Here is a 15,447-nt window from a genome sequence, read left to right as displayed (position 1 = left end):
AAAACAAAAGTGAAATTAGTTATTTGACAGGCAGAGATCACAAGTAGGCAGAGAGGCAGGCAGAGAGAGGAGAGGAAGCAGGCTCCCCGCGGAGCAGAGAGCCCGATGTGGGGCTAGATCCTGGAACACTGAGATCATGACCTGAGCCGAAGGCAGAGGCTTTAACCCACTGAGCCACCCAGGCGCCCCCAAAAGTGAAATTAAACTATTGGGACTGCACCAAAGTAAAAAACAACTTTTTCACAGTGAAGGAAACCATCAACAAAACAAAAAAGCAACCTACTGAGTGAGGAGATATTTGCAAATGATATATTTGATAAGATTAATACCCAAAATGTATAAAGAACTTCTACAACACCAAAGAAAACACAAATAATCCAATTTTTGAAAATGCTTAGAGAACCTGAATAGACATTTTTCCAAAGAAGACTTACAGATAACCAAGAGGCACACAAATGATGCTCAACATCACTACTAATTAGGGTGATGCAAATCAAAACCACAATGAAATATCACCTTACACCTGTCCAAGTGTCTACCATGAAAAAGAATTTTTCACAAGGATGTGCAAAAAAAGGAACTTTTGTACACTGTGTTGGTGGGAATGGAAACTGGTACACTATGATAATTCAAAGAGAATTACCATATGAACCTTTTGTTTAAATGAATGTGTTAGGGGCGCCTGGGTGGCTCAGTGGGTTAAAGCCTCTGCTTTCCGCTCAGGTCTCCATCCCAGGATCCTGGGATTGAGCCCCACATCAGGCTCTTTGCTCAGCAGGGTGCCTGCTTCCCTTCCTCTCTCTCTCTGCCTGCCTCTCTGCCTGCTTATGATCTCTGTCTGTCAAATAAATAAATAAAATCTTTAAATAAAATAAAAGTTTTTAAAAAATGAATGGGTTAATTTTTATACTGTATGTGTGGGTTCACATGAAATCTGCAAAGTAAAAGGATCAGAGACATTATTTTACATATATTACATTATATGTACACATAAGTTTATGTAAAAGAGTAATTTGTACCAAGCAATTAGAATTATGAATTTATGTATGTGTTTAATGTTTGATGGAAAGTGAGTATAAAATCATGCTTGATATGGGGTCTGTTTAAAAATTCTGTAGTGCTTCTGAACTTTTTATTTTCCCTTCCTTTTTCATCAGATCTAACAATCATTTAACTAAAAATTCCTGGATTTCTACAAAACTGAGTCTGCTGACCATGTCTTTAAAAGTAAGGGGAGGGGCAGCCAAAATAAAAGTTGCAAGTTCTCCTGAAGGAGCCCTAGTACTTTAGTCAGACAGAAAGATGGCCATACATCATGGTCTGCAAACACTGGCTGCAGGGAAATCTAAAGGAGTCAACCAGAATACTCACCATTAAAATCCAGGTAATGTTCCAATGTCCCCTCCACATTCATATGTTGAAATCTTAGCCCCCAGTGTATCTATTTAGAGATAGGACCTTTGGGACATATTAGGTTTAGGTGAGGTCATGAGAGTAGGCCTTCATGATCAAATTTCTGCCCTTATAACAAAGACACCAAAGCACTTACTCCCTCTGCTACGTGAGGACACAGGGAAAAGGTTGCCTTCTGAATGCCAGGAAGAGATGTCTTACCAGAATCTGACCATGCTAACATCCTGATCTCAGACTTTCAGACTCCAGAACTGTGAGAAAATAAATTTATTTTAATCCACCCATCTACCGTATTTTATAATGGCAGCCCAAGTACATGAATAGCATTTTTTAGCATTAAATTTGGAAGAAAATAATAACTATACCATAAACTGCTGAGCCATAAATCTTTAAATTTATATGTTGAATTGAGAGCTTATTTAAAGAGAATAAAAGTATGCTTCCAGTCCATTCATCTACTTCTGAATATTTAGCTACCTATGGATATCAACAAGAACAAAATTTTCCATATGTGCAATCAAATAAAAATAGACATCTTTACTCATACCAAGCAAAATAGAGAAGTGAACCTGAGTGTACAATTCAAGGTATGAATACCATAAAGAATTTCAGTTACAGGGATATACTCATGATGACATCAGAGATAAGTAACACTTCCATACTCCTGAATGGCTAAGGAAGAACTGAATTTCGTATAGAAATTCTACAGAATTTTAAGGTTCCTTTTACTCATGATACTGCAGAGAGCCTAATGGGTATGCTGACATCCATTTGTCTGATTCCCCAAGTTCCATTCCTCTATTAAACCATCAGACAGTAAAGCACATTTACCACATTATCTCAGCCCTTCAAAGAATTGTTTTCACTGTGGCACAACTTAATGTAATGTTCTTTGCCTCTATTAAAGGTCGATACAGAAACCATTCATTTGGGCAATGTTTTTTTTTTGTTTGTTTGTTTGTTTGAAGATTATATTTGAATACGTTTCTGTATAAAGAACCACAAAACAAATTTCCAGTTTTTTTGCACACACATGCAAAAGTTATCCTCACACCTTCCTATTGTCAAAAAACACAAATAAAAATTGTTAAACTCTGCATTTCTATTTTTTTCTTTTCCTTAACACCTGAAAACTTAAAGCCAAATCTCACTGCTATTTCCTTGGTTTTGCTTAACCCCAAATATATAATCTATTTAATTAGAGTGCAAAATACTTTCTACTTTTGAGATATACAATGCAATGTACTTCTTAATAATATGAGTTAGCATTTCTGTAAGACACAGGATATGGTAGCTGAAACAAAGTAATTTCCTTTGTCCAGGGATTAAACATTATTATATTTTACCACAGCTTTTCACTGCTGCATTTTGAAAATAATCAAAAATCAAATGCAACTATTTATTCTCATATGGCATTTCAAAGACTATGTCATCTGAGAAGTGACTTGCACTTACCATGTAAATATTGAGCTAAATTGAGGCAAGTACAAAATGCACTAGAGACTCGGTACAAATCCAAATAATAAGAACATTTCACTAAAGTTATGACTGAAAGCATGTTACATAGTGCCTCACATGTCAGGCAATGTAACTGCCAAAAATCAGTTGAGTAGGAAATCTCCACATCAGTCATAAACTAGAAAATTAGAAATATACTCTGACCATTGCAGATATCCTCCTCCCTACTTCTTCTACTCCTACCCACCAATGCCATGCTATGCTAGTGAGGAAAACATGTTCAGCTCAAACTTCTCAACTTAAGGAAGCTATGTGGAAGATCCCCAGTTGTTCTCATTGAATTTCAACTCAACATTGGGTATGAGATAAGATAAGTCATAAATCCTTTACTCATGATAGCTAATGTGAATATCAGTTTGGAAGTGAGGGGTGAAGGTGACACAAAAATACACTGGCTCCAAGTTACATTTTATCAGATAACCACATAAATATCTTTCAAATCTTGGCACATTTGACTTAGTCACCCTAACAAAGGTAGCAGCTATACAAATCATCATGATAAGGAACATCTAAAGTGGGGATTAAATTATACAATCTTGCTATGTTTTGTTGGCCAAATAATTCATGGCACTATCAAAGCCCCATCACTAGACCAGTCCCTGAAGTCAACTCAGGGAAATCAGTTTTTTCCCTTATCTTTTTTTTTTTTTTTAAAGTAACAGACTTAAAGATTTTATTGGATTATATTCTTTCCCTTTATACCATAAAGTACATTAATAATTTGAATGTCCCTTTGAACACTTGAATTTTTTTTTGCTGTTTTATAGTTTAAAACTTTAAGTTTTTTTTTTAATTTTTTATTTTTTATAAACATATATTTTTATCCCCAGGGGTACAGGTCTGTGAATCACCAGGTTTACACACTTCACAGCACTCACCAAAGCACATACCCTCCCCAATGTCCATAATCCCACCCCCTTCTCCCAAACCCCCTCCCCCCAGCAACCCTCAGTTTGTTTTGTGAGATTAAGAGTCACTTATGGTTTGTCTCCCTCCCAATCCCATCTTGTTTCATTTATTCTTCTCCTACCCACTTAAGCCCCCATGTTGCATCACCACTTCCTCATATCAGGGAGATCATATGATAGTTGTCTTTCTCTGCTTGACTTATTTTGCTAAGCATGACACGCTCTAGTTCCATCCATGTTGTCGCAAATGGCAAGATTTCATTTCTTTTGATGGCTGCATAGTATTCCATTGTGTATATATACCACATCTTCTTGATCCATTCATCTGTTGATGGACATCTAGGTTCTTTCCATAGTTTGGCTATTGTGGACATTGCTGCTATAAACATTCGGGTACACGTGCCCCTTTGATCACTACGTTTGTATCTTTAGGGTAAATACCCAGTAGTGCAATTGCTGGGTCATAAGGGCAGTTCTATTTTCAACATTTTGAGGAATCTCCATGCTGTTTTCCAGAGTGGCTGCACCAGCTTGCATTCCCACTAACAGTGTAGGAGGGTTCCCCTTTCTCCGCATCCTCGCCAGTATCTGTCATTTCCTGACTTGTTGATTTTAGCCATTCTGACTGATTCGCAGATGATATGATACTATATGTGGAAAACCCAAAAGACTCCACTCCAAAACTGCTAGAACTTATACAGGAATTCAGTAAGTGTCAGGATATAAAATCAATGCACAGAAATCAGTTGCATTTCTCTACACCAACAGCAAGACAGAAGAAAGAGAAATTAAGGAGTCAATCCCATTTACAATTGCACCCCAAACCATAAGATACCTAGGAATAAACCTAACCAAAGAGGCACAGAATTTATACTCAGAAAACTATAAAGTACTCATGAAAGAAATTGAGGAAGACACAAAGAAATGGAAAAATGTTCCATGCTCCTGGATTGCAAGAATAAATATTGTGAAAATGTCTATGCTACCTAAAGCAATCTACACATTTAATGCAATTCCTATCAAAGTACCATCCATCTTTTTCAAAGAAATGGAACAAATAATTCTAAAATTTATATGGAACCAGAAAAGACCTAGAATAGCCAAAGGGATATTGAAAAAAAAAGCCAACGTTGGTGGCATCACAATTCCGGACTTCAAGCTCTATTACAAAGCTGTCATCATCAAGACAGCATGGTACTGGCACAAAAACAGACACATAGATCAATGGAACAGAATAGAGAGCCCAGAAATAGACCCTCAACTCTATGGTCAACTAATCTTCGACAAAGCAGAAAGAATGTCTGGAAAAAAGACAGCCTCTTTAATAAATGTTGTTGGGAAAATTGGACAGCCACATGCAGAAAAATGAAATTGGACCATTTCCTTACACCACACACAAAAATAGACTCAAAATGGATGAAGGACCTCAATGTGTGAAAGGAATCCATCAAAATCCTTGAGGAGAACACAGGCAGCAACCTCTTCGACCTCAGATGCAGCAACATCTTCCTAGGAACAACGCAAAAGGCAAGGGAAGCAAGGGAAAAAATGAACTATTGGGATTTCATCAAGATCAAAAGCTTTTGCACAGCAAAGGAAACAGTTAACAAAATCAAAAGACAACTGACAGAATGGGAGAAGATATTTGCAAACGACATATCAGATAAAGGACTAGTGTCCAGAATCTATAAAGAACTTAGCAAACTCAACACCCAAAGAACAAATAATCCAATCAAGAAATGGGCAGAGGACATGAACAGACATTTCTGCAAAGAAGACATCCAGATGGCCAACAGACACATGAAAAAGTGCTCCATATCACTCGGCATCAGGGAAATACAAATCAAAACCACAATGAGATATCACCTCACACCAGTTTTTTCCGTTATCTTAACCTAACTACATTAAAATGCCCATTTTCTTTATACACTTGAGGCCATTTAAATATTATCCTGGGAAATTAAAACAAATGAATGAAAACTCTGATAAACAGCAGACTGAACATAACTATTTATCTTCAGCCTCCAAGAATAACAAGGAAAAAATTAATAAAAATGAACAAAGCATAAGGCCAAAACAAATGAAAGTCTTAACTAGCACTCATAAGATATATCAGTAAATACAGAGAAGACAAAAATAAGATTCATGAATAGTAATTGTCCTAGTAAAGGGAGACACTTGAAACTAATTCCAGCCATAGAAGCCTAAAGACTCGGTAATTGAATGTACAGGTACCTGTATAGGCGGATATGTAGGTAGAAATAGAAGATGGGCCTGAAAAGGGAGGATTTGTTGAAAATCTTTATAAAGAAAATTAAGGCCCTCATATCAGCTCCCCTACCACACAGAAATGTGGAATTAAGTTTCTGGAAAATTTGAATTTAAGAACCTGCGGATTTGAGGCTGCAGAGATTAAGATGGGAATACTGTGCCATTCTGAAACAGGAAAAGTAACCAGATTATACATCCTTAAAAAAGCAGCTTGCATTCCACTTCTCATGCTCTACTCCCAGAACACTAACAGTCAAGTTTATATGTCTCTCCTTAACAGGAGGGTTAGAGTATTCATTCACAAGGAGTCTGATCAGAACTAGAAAACACAATACATATATCAAATCATTATGCTGCACATCTTAAACTTAGGTAATGTTACATGTTAATTATATCTCAATAAACTTGGGGGGGGGGACCATATCTACAGATACTGACTTTGGGCTTTCCCAATGAAATGGTCAAGTCAAGCCCCCACCAAATAGTGCTAAAGAAAAATGACAAGCTCTATACAAAAAGAGATCTTCTAATTAGATTTTAAACACCTCACTCTTAAAGAGGAACAGATGATCAAAGCATTACAAGATATTTGAGGACTGTCTCTTAATGAAAAAGAAAAAAGAAATAAACAAGCAGGGAAAAGACACATTGGAAAAGTGAAGAAAATGCTAAAATTTCATTACTCATGGGCTCAGAAAAATGATAAGTTATTGAAATCACGATGTAAAAAGATCATAAAAGAAACAGAAAATAAGAAAGAAAATATAATTGGACAACAGAAATAAGAAATTGAAGAGACGATTTCAAAGTTAAAAGTGAAAAACATCATCGGGGCGCCTGGGTGGCTCAGTGGGTTAAAGCCTCTGCCTTCGGCTCAGGTCATGATCTCAGGGTCCTGGGATAGAGCCCCGCATCGGGCTGTCTGCTCCGCGGAGAGCCTGCTTCCTCCTCTCTCTCTGCCTGCCTCTCTGCCTACTTGTGATCTCTGTCTGTCAAATAAATGAGTGAAATCTTTAAAAAAAAAAAAAAAAAAGTGAAAAACATCAGAAACACAGAACCAAAAAGAAAAGAATTAAAAATTGGAGGGGGAAAAAAAAGAAAAATTATAAAGTCAATTCAGGTGTTCCAAAATTCAACTGTTTAGAGTCTTAACATCCAGAATCAAAGCACAAAAAAAGTAAAGAGGAGTAAATTACCAAAGAAATACTATAAGAGGGGTCAGTCAGTAGATCATGTGATCTCGGTATTGTAAATTCAAGCCCCATGTTAGATATAGAGATTACTTAAAAATAAAATATTTTTTTAAAAAAAGAAAAACTACAAGAAAATTGTCCAACTCCTCCAAGTGCCCAGCAAAACAAATAAAAAAGATCCAAACTAAGAAGATTATCTTGGATTTTAAAAACAGTAAAGATAAAGGAAACATGCTAAAAGCATCTACAACAAAACAAAAAAATTAATCACAAAGAATCCAGAATCAGAATGATATGAGCCTTTTCAGCAGCAATTCTAAAAGCCAGAAGACAATGAAGAAATAGTTTCAACATCTTAACCTAAGAGAACACGATTTCCAACACAGAATTTTATACAAACAAAAACAAATTTTACACAAGATCTTTTTTGTCTTCTCCCCTCCTTTCCTCCTTTTTTCTGCTTTGAGTACAGAGATATCAGATCAAGCATACATTTTTTTGAACATCAGAAGGCAAACCGTGCGTAAGCTTGGTGTCACAAAAACACTTGGAGCCAGTATCTGATCACTTTTGGGCTATCGTAACTGCAGAGAATGAGCTCTCTACTACTTATACATCAGCAAAACGTCAATTCATTGCTTATTTAAGTCACGGATATTTGGCTATCTGTTACAAGCAGCCAAATGCAATTTATAGTCAATACATATGAACACAGGAAATGGGTTTCACCAGATTACTGAAAAAAGGAAATTCTTAGTATGATAAGAAGCTGCATAATGGCAGCTTTATATCTAAGAGAGTAATCAGTCCATACTGGAGCAGGAGGACAGAGGTATACCTCCCAGAGAAAATGGAGAGGACAGATTAGCTGATGTCTTTGACATTTTAAGAGAGGTTTTCTAACTCTGTCAGTGAATTTACACATAAAACGAAGCAAACTCATATCTATACACACAATACAATCATTAACCCCCAACAAAAATAAAACTTATATGGAAAGAGTAAAATAATTGAATGATGTGTAATACCAGTGGTTAATAATATTTAAAAGCAAAACTCACCAATTATAAGACAAAATTAGTAGTTCTTGACTGGAGGAAATTCTGCCCTTTAGGGGGTATTTCACAATGCTTATAGATATTTGTGGTTATTAGAACTGGGATGTATTACTGGCATCTGGGAAATAGACACAGGGATGCTGCTGAACATCTACAGTGGACACACAATACAGCCTCTCACAATAAAGAATTATCCAGCCCAAAGTGTCAACAGTGCTGAGACTCAGAAACCCTAGGTAATGGTTGTACATTAGAAACTCACGAAAATGATTTAAACAAACACTGTAGGGCCACCTAGGTGGCTCAGTGGGTTAAAGCCTCTGCCTTCAGCTCAGGTCATGATCCCAGGGTCCTGGGATCAAGCCCCGCATCGGGCTCTTTGCTCAGCAGGGAGCCTGCTTCCTCTTCTCTCTCTGCCTGTCTCTCTGCCTACTTGTGATCTCTCTCTGTTAAATAAATAAAATCTTTAAAAAAAAATAAAAATAAATAAACACTGTAATTTTGAGAAAATAAAGTATATGTGTTTGATGTGTATGTGTATATGTATGTATGATGTATGTATGTATGTATGTACATACACGTATAAACGTATGACAGTATAACAGAATGAAAGCCCATCTTTCTTTTTTTTAAATAAAGATTTGTATTTATTTATTTGACAGAGAGAGATCACAAGTAGGCTGAGAGGCAGGCAGAGAGAGAGGAAGGGAAGCAGGCTCCCTGCTCAAAAGAAAGCCCGACGTGGGGCTCGATCCCAGGATCATGACCTGAGCTGAAGGCAGAGGCTTAAGCCACTGAGCCATCCAGTCACCCCTAAAGCCCATCTTTCTTAACATCAAATCAATTTATACTAGTGGGCATTTAAAGACATTTAAGTATATTATTTAGAAATATGCAGGCAAATACTTCTCTCAATAACTTAAAGTGATGAGGGTAACTGCATTTATATAGTGGGAGTACAAGGTGAGGAGGAACAGGACAGGATATGTTGCTGCTTTTTCTTATAAGCTACTTCAAACTACCTGAATTCTAAAAATATATCAAATTTATAGTTGTAATAAATCAATATAAGATAACAAAACTGGAAAATATAACAATATGAATTATAGAGCCAGATTTCTTGCTCTAAAACAATGTAAATTTAATCACAACTTGTCTTGGTTAAAACAGCATTTCAGGTATAAAAACCCTCTTTCTTTCTCTTCTATCTTCCTTGACTTGATCACTACATGAGTCATTCAGCTCAGTTGTCACATTTATTTTGTTCATCTTGTCTATTTAGTGCCCTCCATGTGGCCTCAAACAGAACATTAGTCAATAAATAGTTTTCTAATTGTTATTAATTGAGATGAAGTTTTAATATTTTTTCTGGTAAGATGTATTCATAATGAAGAATAGGTTGAAGACTTAAATAATCATAGGGAAATTATATGAACAAATAAGTCATAAATAAATGTATTTGCCCATAAATATAAGAAAGCTCACCTAAAATTATTTGTAACTTTACACAGTAAAAAAAAAATTATTTTGGATTGCCACTAAGATTGGTAAAGGGTGAAAAAGAACGATGACAGTGAACTAGCCAATTAATCTCTTTCACATACTGCAGGGTAAAATACATACACCCTTTGTGGAGAGTTATTTGACAATGTTTATCTAAAGCTTTAATGTACATTTATTTTAACATAAGTAATTCCACTTCACTGAAAATGCTTTAAAATAATAAATGGATGATTCTAAAGATTTATGTACAAAGATGTTTATCTTGATATTATTTATAGAAGTAAAACATCTTAGATATATAAGAATGTGATACAAATCATAAATGAATATATTAAGGTATATACATATACCAATGAAACGCAACCCTAGATATGTATTGACATGGATAGATGTTCACAGTATATTAAGTGGGGGGGTAAATTTTAAATATATAAATATGTATATACACATACACACACAAATGCACATACATATTTACATTACATAAGTCTGAAATGTATATATGTACACACAAACAGAAGTACTACAGCAACTTTTCTCTAGGTATCGGAATATAGCTAATTATCTCTCCACACTTTCATAAAATTTCTGATTTATATTTTTACAAAAACATTTTTGTATAGGTTTTTAAAATGCTATTTGTTTTGAAAAAAATTTTGGCCCACAACTAAATTTCCAGGCTCATGGATTCTTGGATCTCAACTAAACTGCAGCACAGAGAACACTGATGAAACCTAAGTCCAAAGAAAGCATCTTCCAGCTGTCCCGCCCATGTCCCCAGGTCTCCTCTCATTTCCTCTCCAACTCTTCAGAGTCTGTGGAAGAGCTCTGCAAACATTTTTAGCACTACAGTAACTACACATTCAGTACAAAAGTAAGAGGGATGTTCTGCTAGAAGGAGAGTGAGAGGTACACAATAAACAGTTTTTCATTTATTAAAGGTGCCTTTGCTAGGAAAGCATCACAGATCTAAATGCTCATAAAACAGTGCTTTCTCTTTGACTCTTTGATTCTGTTTCTATAACTTTATCTTAAGAAACTATGTAATGGACAAATGCTCAAGAATGTTAATCACATTAGAACCACCCCTACAATTTGCAAGGCCCAAAGCAAGAATACAAACGAAGCCCACATACCACATTTTTCTTCTGATTTGATAAATCTACCTTCATAATTTTTTAGAAATGGAAAAATACATGTAAAATCATATTTTTATGTGACTGAAATCAGGTAAAATATCAAAGATGGTTAAATTTAATCAATATTATGTACATCTGAGTGTTCTCTTTTGAAACAGTAGTGTTTGGCCATGCAATAAACAAAGGTATACCTAACTCACAAATTATGTTCCTAAATATTTTTGCCTTTATTTCATCAAAATCACAAATTATTTTTTTTTAAGATTTCTTATTTATTTATCTGACAGAGAGATAGTGAGAGAGGGAACGCAAGCAGGGGGAGTGGGAGAGGGAGAAGTAGGCTTCCTGCTGGGCAGGAAGCCCATGCAGGACTTGATTCCAGGACCTTGGGATCATGTCCTGAGCCAAAGGCAGACAGTTAACTACTGAGTCCCCCAAGTGCCCCCACAAATTATTTTTATAAGCAATATTAGAATGTTATTTATGTTCTACTGATTGGAATGACCTAAGAGTTAAAATATAAAATGTCATTGTAGTCAAAGCATTCAAATTTTTAATGTATTTCTATGAAATATATATATTAAAGCAAAAAAATTTAATCATTATAGTAATATAGTTTCTTTAATATTATAAACAGATTCTTAGCTGCCATGCAAATGCCTCAAATTGTGTACTATTTTTGAGTGCCTCCAGAACCAGAAATCAGAACATAGAGAACAGAGACTATAGATGCTCAGAACTGTTTGGAATGATAGTTTGTCATGCAAGAATCTATGACATTTTCCCATGTGAGAAAGAATCTGACAAGTTAATTAGTATCTTTTTATTTTCTTTTACCTAACCACTTGCTCCAATCAGTCCTGCACTTTGACAGTACATCCATCTGTGATTTTAACAATGGCCTGACACACAAATCTTCATGGCATTGAGACACTATCAATTTTGTTTCAATGACATGGTGCAAGAGATGAAGAGAAACACTTCTCTGGAGATTAAACGGCCTATCCAGAAAGAGGATGTTTAGGTTCACTGCCTGTGCTCTGAGAGCACTAAGTTCCAGATCCCTGATTAACGGCACTGCCCTCATGTTCCTTAATAAGCTTGTAAGAGTGTGTGCTTGTGATACATATGTTCTTTTATAATACAGTTTTGAAGGCAGAGGGTGAGCTTTCCCATTTACAAGGGTAGTACAGATTAAGGATTGACACATCTTCATCAACCAACTTCTACCTCTTCCCACTTACCTTCAGTACAACTGAATTTGGCCTGTACTTGATGAACCTATTGAAATTGCTCTTATGTTCCTCAGTAGAGGATGAATCCAAGAGAATACTATCAAAACATAATTAAACATATCAAACATTTATTGAAGAAGCTGTCTTTTTTCCATTGGACATTCTTTCCTGCTTTGTCGAAGATTAGTTGACCATAGAATTGAGGGTCTATTTCTGGGCTCTCTATTCTGTTCCATTGATCTATGTATCTGTTTTTGTGCCAGTACCATGCTGTCTTGATGATGACAGCTTTGTAATAGAGCTTGAAGTCCGGAATTGTGATGCCACCAACGTTGGCTTTCTTTTTCAATATCCCTTTGGCTATTCGAGGTCTTTTCTGGTTCCATATAAATTTTAGAATTATTTGTTCCATTTCTTTGAAAAAGATGGATGGTACTTTGATAGGAATTGCATTAAATGTGTAGATTGCTTTAGGTAGCATAGACATTTTCACAATATTTATTCTTGCAATCCAGGAGCATGGAACATTTTTCCATTTCTTTGTGTCTTCCTCAATTTCTTTCATGAGTACTTTATAGTTTTCTGAGTATAGATTCTGTGCCTCTTTGGTTAGGTTTATTCCTAGGTATCTTATGGTTTGGGGTGCAATTGTAAATGGGATTGACATGAAAAAGTGCTCCACATCACTCGGCATCAGGGAAATACAAATCAAAACCACAATGAGATATCACCTCACACCAGTCAGAATGGCTAAAATCAACAAGTCAGGAAATGACAGATGCTGGCGAGGATGTGGAGAAAGGGGAACCCTCCTACACTGTTGGTGGGAATGCAAGCTGGTGTAGCCACTCTGGAAAACAGCATGGAGGTTCCTCAAAATGTTGAAAATAGAACTGCCCTATGACCCAGCAATTGCACTATTGGGTATTTACCCTAAAGATACAAACGTACTGATCCAAAGGGGCACGTGCACCCGAATGTTTATAGCAGCAATGTCCACAATAGCCAAACTATGGAAAGAACCTAGATGTCCATCAACAGATGAATGGATCAAGAAGATGTGGTATATATACACAATGGAATACTATGCAGCCATCAAAAGAAATGAAATCTTGCCATTTGCGACAACATGGATGGAACTAGAGCGTGTCATGCTTAGTAAAATAAGTCAAGCAGAGAAAGACAACTATCATATGATCTCCCTGATATGAGGAAGTGGTGATGCAACATGGGGGCTTAAGTGGGTAGGAGAAGAATAAATGAAACAAGATGGGATTGGGAGGGAGACAAACCATAAGTGACTCTTAATCTCACAAAACAAACTGAGGGTTGCTGGGGGGAGCGGGGTTGGGAGAAGGGAGTGGGATTATGGACATTGGGGAGGGTATGTGCTTTGGTGAGTGCTGTGAAGTGTGTAAACCTGGTGATTCACAGACCTGTACCCCTGGGGATAAAAATATATGTTTATAAAAAATAAAAAATTAAAAAAAAAATAAATAAGCATATCAAACATATCAAAACATAATTAAGATCCCAATTGACTCCTCCCAATTTCTTGAAACTCTGCCTTTCCTAGACTTATATGGCAATACTCTTCCATTTTTCTAACTCTCTCTGATTACTTTTTATGTTTCCTTGGCTGAATCAGGTTAATGATAGCAGTTTATAAGATAAACAAACTTTACTATATGTATGCACAGAAGGATGGATGCACTAATGGATCAATAGATTGGTAGATTAATGGATGGGTAGGTAGATGGATGGAAAAAGATACTGATTTGAACTGGGACACTAGGTTTAATTCTCTGTTTGGCTGGTTAACTACGTGTGTGTTTATGTGTGTGAGCATGCATGTACATGCAAGTGTTTGTGTTTGGTTTTAGCAATTGAGCATTTTGGTCTTAATATGCATAAAATAGTATATACAACAACTAGGGATTAAAATTTAGGAGGAAGATAAGTAAATATAAAAGAATAAATCTGTAACCCTTGACATTTTGATGAAATACTAGAATGACAAGCTTTTATTATGTCTGTTATGTAGAATGCTAAATGTGATATTAAGAAGAATATTCATTTTTATATTAAATAAACATCTATATAGAATATTATAAATATAAAATATTGCCATGTTAACACTCAGGGTATATATATTAAACAAACATATATATACATACATATTTTATATATATGCACACACACTGAATGTCAACACTGCAATATTTTTACACCATTAAAGCATTTCCCAAACTATATTCTACATATTCCACAAGGATGACTCAGTTGTTCAACAAATATTTCATGGCCTACTACGTGTCCAGCAAATTTAAACCATTAGAGATACAAAAAGGGAAAAAAATAGTCTTTTAGTTATTTCCTTGATGAGGTTCTAAATTTGTTCATATGGTCTTACACATTTTTACTGAGATTATTCCTAGAAATTTCTTGTTACAATTTTAGTGTAACTTTTTGTTCTTTTTAATGTTTATTATTGAGAAAACCACTTATTTATAATATTATAATTTATAATTATTATATATAACATGTATTTTATTATTATATAAATATATTTATAATATTTATTCTATATATAACATGTTATATATGATATATTATGTAATTATTATATAATATATCATATATAATATATGTTATATATAAAATAAATATTATACATAATTATAATATTTATTTTGAAAGTGGCCACTTTACCAATGTTCTTGGAAAACATTGGGAATCAATGTTTTGATTTCAATCAATAGGAAAACCAATAGTTTTCCTATTGCTATGCTTTGTTTTGCCTAGGAAACAATATCATCTGCAAATAGCACTTATAGATAATGAAAGCTTGCAATCAAATATACTCTCTTATGTTACCAAGAAATGTTGTCTTTTCACTATTTTTTATCAAATAAAACTATTCCTAATGCAGTATTTAAAAACTAGATACATTAGTTGTACTATCTCTCTGAAATTCTCAGGTGGGAATTCAATACAAAACAACTTTTATATCACTCGTTAAAATTTTCTATTCTCCTCTCTACTCCTGCCTATGCACCACTTAATAAAATGCATATGAAGCACATTAATACTTTCTTTATCATAACTTCAGTGAGAAAAACCTTAAAAGTCCCTTTTTCTTAGGCAAAGGAATTATCTAATTACACACTGAATTTACAATACTAAGTTCAGATAATTTAATTAATATA

The sequence above is a fragment of the Mustela lutreola genome, chromosome 9 (assembly GCF_030435805.1).
Source record: "Mustela lutreola isolate mMusLut2 chromosome 9, mMusLut2.pri, whole genome shotgun sequence".
NCBI lineage: Eukaryota > Metazoa > Chordata > Mammalia > Carnivora > Mustelidae > Mustela > Mustela lutreola.
Note: the sequence above shows the minus strand (reverse complement) of the source record.